This window comes from Mytilus trossulus, chromosome 2, assembly GCF_036588685.1.
Source record: "Mytilus trossulus isolate FHL-02 chromosome 2, PNRI_Mtr1.1.1.hap1, whole genome shotgun sequence".
Lineage (NCBI taxonomy): Eukaryota > Metazoa > Mollusca > Bivalvia > Mytilida > Mytilidae > Mytilus > Mytilus trossulus.
In genome coordinates this window covers 16,618,055-16,624,082 of record NC_086374.1, presented here as the reverse complement: position 1 = coordinate 16,624,082, position 6,028 = coordinate 16,618,055, and positions in this window count along the sequence as shown.

The following is a 6,028-nucleotide window of genomic DNA, read 5'->3' as shown; positions in this document are numbered from 1 at the left end:
TTAAGGCATAGTGAATGCATTTTAAAACTTGCACAGAAACTGAATGTATCCATGTTTTGTATTATGTTTAAAGAAAAAAAAATTATGTTATCAAAAAGATGGTAGTTTTGTATTAGACATTTGTATTGCATTTTGTTTACACATTATTCCGAATTATCCGTCTAGTATTTACTTGATGAATTTTAAAATAAGGTTAATGTATTTGTGGTAAAACAATGTAGATCAACTGTATAACTTTGGTAAGAGTACTAAGTGTTATTAATAAAATGTGCACATACATATAGACACACTTGTCATATTTCAAAAGTATCTTTTTTTTTAAAGATTGTGACGTCTTGAATTTACTTCCCTTAAATAAATAACACAAATCTCTTTGTTGTAACCTGCAATAAAATAATTTGATATGTAAAGCACGTATATTGTAACACTGAAATGTTATACATAATAATACACTCCAGACAATAATTTAAAATGTCTCTCTTGAAATTACAATTAATATTCAATATTGCAGACATTTGTTTATGATTTATAATACATATCTTAATATCAGCATATCAATTGCAGAAATTTGTTTATGATTTACTAGTATAATCAATATCTTTATATAAGCATATCAATTGTTGAAATAGCTCCCCATATCTTGTTATGATTGTATATACCACTTGTGTGTATTACATATGTAACGTTGTTGTCACATTGTGTTAGAAATGTTAAACCATCCAATATAATCTTAGACATATCATTGACAATGAATATGCATAATAATTAAATGTAGACTGGATTTGTAAGATTTACAAATAAACAATTGAATGTGTCTTGTCCGTTCTTAATAGTTAATTAGATAAAGAGGTATCCCGTCCAAAATATAGAAATATATTGACAAATAAAGCCAACTACCATAGAAAGTACCATCCTGATATATATGATGAGCTTATTTGCACAATAAAACAGCCGTTTAAATCTATAAAAAAAAATGTAAGTAACTAAATCATCCCCGAGTCGGTCCATATATACAGTAAACATTAATCATGAACTCCTCAAAGTCCCATTTGCGACCCCCCCCCCCCCCATTTTTTTTTTTTTTTATTAAAATACGCTTAAAATACGCTTCCAATAACAAATAACGTTGCTATATAAACGACACGATAAGTGTTTCTATATTTGCACAAGTGAAATGCAAATTTTGTAACTTTTCAAAATTACAGATTTAAACCGATTGCTAGTCAAATTTTCCAAGGTTTATTTAAGTAAACCTTCAGTCAAATTCGGAGGTGATATTCGAAATATTCAATGATTCTCGATCACAATACATCTGACAATGCAAAACATAATCCAAATACAAAAGGGCTGATAAAAACAAATGGAACCAATAAGAAAGATAAACCGTTTTATAGGTTTGAAATAATATTATAAAATCTTCAATTAAAAGCCCTTGCAGACAGAATTGCACACACAAAAAATGAAGCCATACGTCTATAATTGACTCTAGTTTCTTCAATTTGATCTTTTTGTCGATCCACATTGTCCAATTACTTAACTATCTTGTTTTCCAGATTTTCACCAACTTAAGTAAAGTATCAGCGTTCTTATCATACTTAGTCCCACTGATTTATTTGATGTCTAAATTCACACAAACCTGGACGAACGTCTATGTAAACACATCATAATTATTAGTAGACTCTGGTCCAGCAAATTAAAAACATCATCTTAAAAATGATCCAGACTGAACAGATCAGCCTTAAAAGGTTAAAAATTATTAAAACTAACAAAAGTTACTCAATCCTAGAGGTAAGCATTTATCTATGTAAAATATATCATGAACATTAATACTCATAAGATCCAAATGAGTTGGGTTTATGATCAAAAGTCTGAAAACTCGGTAAATAGTGAAATTTTCCAATTTGTGAAAGCTTACGAAGAGAAGAAATCATGTCTAATACAATGACAATTGAAGAGTCGCTTACACTTCGATACTCTTCGTGTATACAATTATATATACTACCACCATGTATATAGGACAAGACAAATGGGATATGAGACCCAAAATATTTATCTGTTTGTTTTTGTAAAGCCTAGTTGGTTTAATTGGTGTCAACATAGGTTTGTTTGAAAACGGTTCCAATATCCTACCATGTTTAATTACGTCCTAGAGCTTCAGCTGCTGTCAAAAGTTAGTCATTATTTATAATACGCGGACATTCATATTGTACTAGTAACCTGAACAAAATAGTTTACCCATCAATCAGGATATGGGCTTGTGCCTTATTTGAAAAGTACTGAAGATGCTATTCTAGTTTATTTGTGTTTATTGGAGTCCTCACTTTAACCAATTGATAACGGATCAATTTGGGGTACAATGTATGTAAGAAATACAATCTAAACCCGTTAACAATGTGTACACTAAAAACAATGCAAAAAAGAAATAATCAAAAACACCAACACAATATTTCTAGACGACACAAACGCATGTCTACCTTGTACTAGTATTCTGCTAAATAATCACTTCATCAATTGACTTTCATTGATAATGAAAATGGGGAATATGCCAAAGAGTCAACAATGCGACCAAAAAGCAGAAAACAACCGTAGAGATTATGTATACTCTATGCGGATAGTGGACAGACGTGTTGCTAACCTGTCCAAGAAATCTTTTTTCTGAGCATAGGACAATATTGAGGAAATATTACATTGCGTATTTTCCAAATCAAAATGAACGTTTTTGTTCTGAACAAAAAGGGCGATAAGAAGACACACGATTGATTTACAGATTTATCTTGCTACTTAAATACCTAACATTTAAAAAACAAAATCACAAAAATGATGAACTCTGTGGAAGATTCAAAACATAAACTCCCTAACCAAATGACAAAATCAAAAGCTCAAACACATAAAACATGTGGATAACAACTTTCGTATTCCTGACTTAGTACAGGCATTTTCTTATGTGGATAGAAGTCAGGAATATGACAGTTGTTGTCCATTCAGTTGATGTGTTTTATTATTTGATTTTGCAATTTGATAAGGGACTTTCCGTTTTGAATTATCCTCAGAGTTCAGTTTTTGTGATTTTACTTTTTTTTTTAAACCTGATTTTACAGCTAAATCTCTCATTTCTATGACAATCGCATAAGGTTCCGTTATATTGACAACGATGTGTGAAAAAAAAAGACAGATACAACAGTTGTGTCAACTATAGGGGGACAGCAGTCAACGCAGTGTTATCATTGTTTCCACTCTAGAAGAAATAAACAAATATATTAACAAACATTATATAGCTATTGCAAAATAACACATTGACGGGATGTATAAAGCAAAGAGCCACTCAATATGTGAGAAAGAAACACAAAAAGGCAAATAGACAAAGTCTATTAGCAAAAATTAAAGACAAGAATATAGAAGTTATAATAGAACAATTAAAACACAATGACGGGATGTATAAATACAGAGCCACGTCATGTGTAACAAAGAATTACAAAAAGGCAAATTAACAAAGCATATTAGCAGAAATGAGAGACAAGAATACAAATATTGTCATGAAACAATAACACAATAACGGGATGTATATGTACAATACTAGTAAGTCATTAGCTACCACCATAAGTAGACTCTGAACAGTAAAAGTAATATGCATAATGACAAATAAAAGAATAATATAACACGTCATTAATATGATGGGCAACGTTAGTACCTAGAATCCATATTTCAAGACCAACATGCATTATTTGTGAAGTTGATAACGAATATTCATTAACAATGTCTTCGTACCTTCCGATGAACTTTTTTTTTTAGAAAAAGGCCGAGACGTTCTTTGACATACCCCTGGTTCATAAACTTTCTGTTCAGTCACTAGTGACGTTTTTAAAAGTCCGAGTAGTTGATGCATGCTCTTAAATGCCGAATAAATTCGGAAATGTATATCCAATATGCAGACGAAGTTGGTATATTGCTACTTAGATGGACGGAATTGATAATTTCAAAATTAAAATCGTGTCGTTGTCATTGATTTTGGTACTGAGATGACCGTGTATGTCAAACTTGTGGTATAGTTCTAAAAATAAGGCGGCGAAAGCCGTGTCTGTTATTTATTCAATTTCTAGTTTTAGAGTAAAAGCATGTTAATGGAAAGAATATCATCAATATATCTGAATGTGAAATTGAATGACCTGCCTTCATTGATCTTCTTGTTTTTTAAAAGTGTCTGCAGGAACCTCGATTAATATGAAAGTAAGAAGAGGTCGGTCAAGAGAGGCGCTCAGTTTGTTTCAATAGGAATGCCGACAATTTGATAAAAAAAGTCTCTCTCCATATTCAACAAATATGTTGTCAATAAGAAACTCCAGCATACGATCGCCTTTTTCTCTGTGAAGCATGTTTTCCTTTTTGTTCAATATTAATAAAAATATGCCAACATGTAGTGACAATGTAACGTAAACAGAATTTAATTATGCAACGTCATATGCGAGACATGTTTACGGCCGCAACGTCATCTGCTAATTCAATAGCCAAATGCCATTGCACACAGATTCATGCCATAAATATTTACCATAAACTGAAATGCCAAACAATCGGCTGAAAAAAAAAACAACATTCAAAGCCATAAAGTTTCACTCGTATAATTGCCATAAACACAAGTAATTGATGGAACAAATGCAAAATCAGAAGATGAAAAACAGAACCCAAAACATACCAAACTGAATTGGTTGACCTTTCTGACAATCATTTTAGCATTGGTAAAGGGTTTACCGCATGATACAATGAACTAATAAATGAAATATCGTTTCATAAGTTTGTTCAACAATAATTGCATACTAGTATTAGAAAATGGGACTTTTTGTGTAGAGTTTATAAATCTGGTAAAACAGTTAGTGCTTTTCTGTTCCCTCTCAGTCACTAAGATTGTGGACAATTTTAACGAGACTGTTCGTTGATTGTTCTTTTAATGCAAGATTGTCTAATCGAGTATCGATCTCGTTTTTGAACAGTTTACTGTCATTAAACGAAATTTATCAGGGATACAAAAGAGGTACGAAAGATACCAGAGGGAGACTCGAACTCATAGAAAGAAAATAAACTGACAACGCCATGGCTAAAAAAACAAACAAACGGACAAATAAAAGTACAGAAGGACAATTAAACCTAGAGTTCAAAATGGTGAAGTTGAAATCATCCCTTTTGTCGTAAAGTTTTGTTTTCAACCGATCCTCATTGTCAATTTTTAGATGTAAGTCAAGATACGAGGCAGACGTAGCTGTTTCTGTAGTATCTTTTATCTCTAGTTCGATGGGATAGAATCGTTCAACATAGTCACCAAGTTTTGTATTATTTAGTGAAAGAGCATCATCTATAGAGCGGAACGTAAAGTTAAAGGATATTGATAACTTCTTATCTTTCTTCGTAAGAGGTTCCTGTATGAAGTCAGTCTCATAATGATAAAGAAACAAGTCGACAAGAAGAGGGGCACAAATGGTTCCCATTGAAATTCCGAGTCTTTTGAAAAACACGTCCTCCAAACTTAACAAAAATGTTGTCAATCAAGAAATTAAACATCTTGATAATATCAGTTTCAGAGAATTTATTTTTTTGAATCAGAAAGTAAGATTTATCCATCTCCAAGACAAGATACTTATATCTACGTTCGCCATTTTCTTTAATGAAACAAATTAATACCTTCTCTTTCAATTTGTCTTTTATTTTGTTGAAAAGCCTTTGATCAAAATAACACTGATACTTATATATCTATACACACGATATATCTGAGAAAGATAATAAAAAAATTAATATCTTAATTATTTCGAAAACTGTGTAAGATATTTTTAAAAGAGAAAAAGGTACAAAGCCCCCCCCCCCCAAAAAAAAAAAAACCAAAACAAAACAAAACAAAACCCTCACAAAAATGTTCTTCTCCTCAAATCTGCCCCTTTTATTTCGACTTCTGGTTGTTGTGTAAGCTAGTGCCCTATACGGCTGACTAAGCACAATGAAAGTTTAGATCTATTTGTGATTTTGTTCCACCTTCTTCACACTTAAT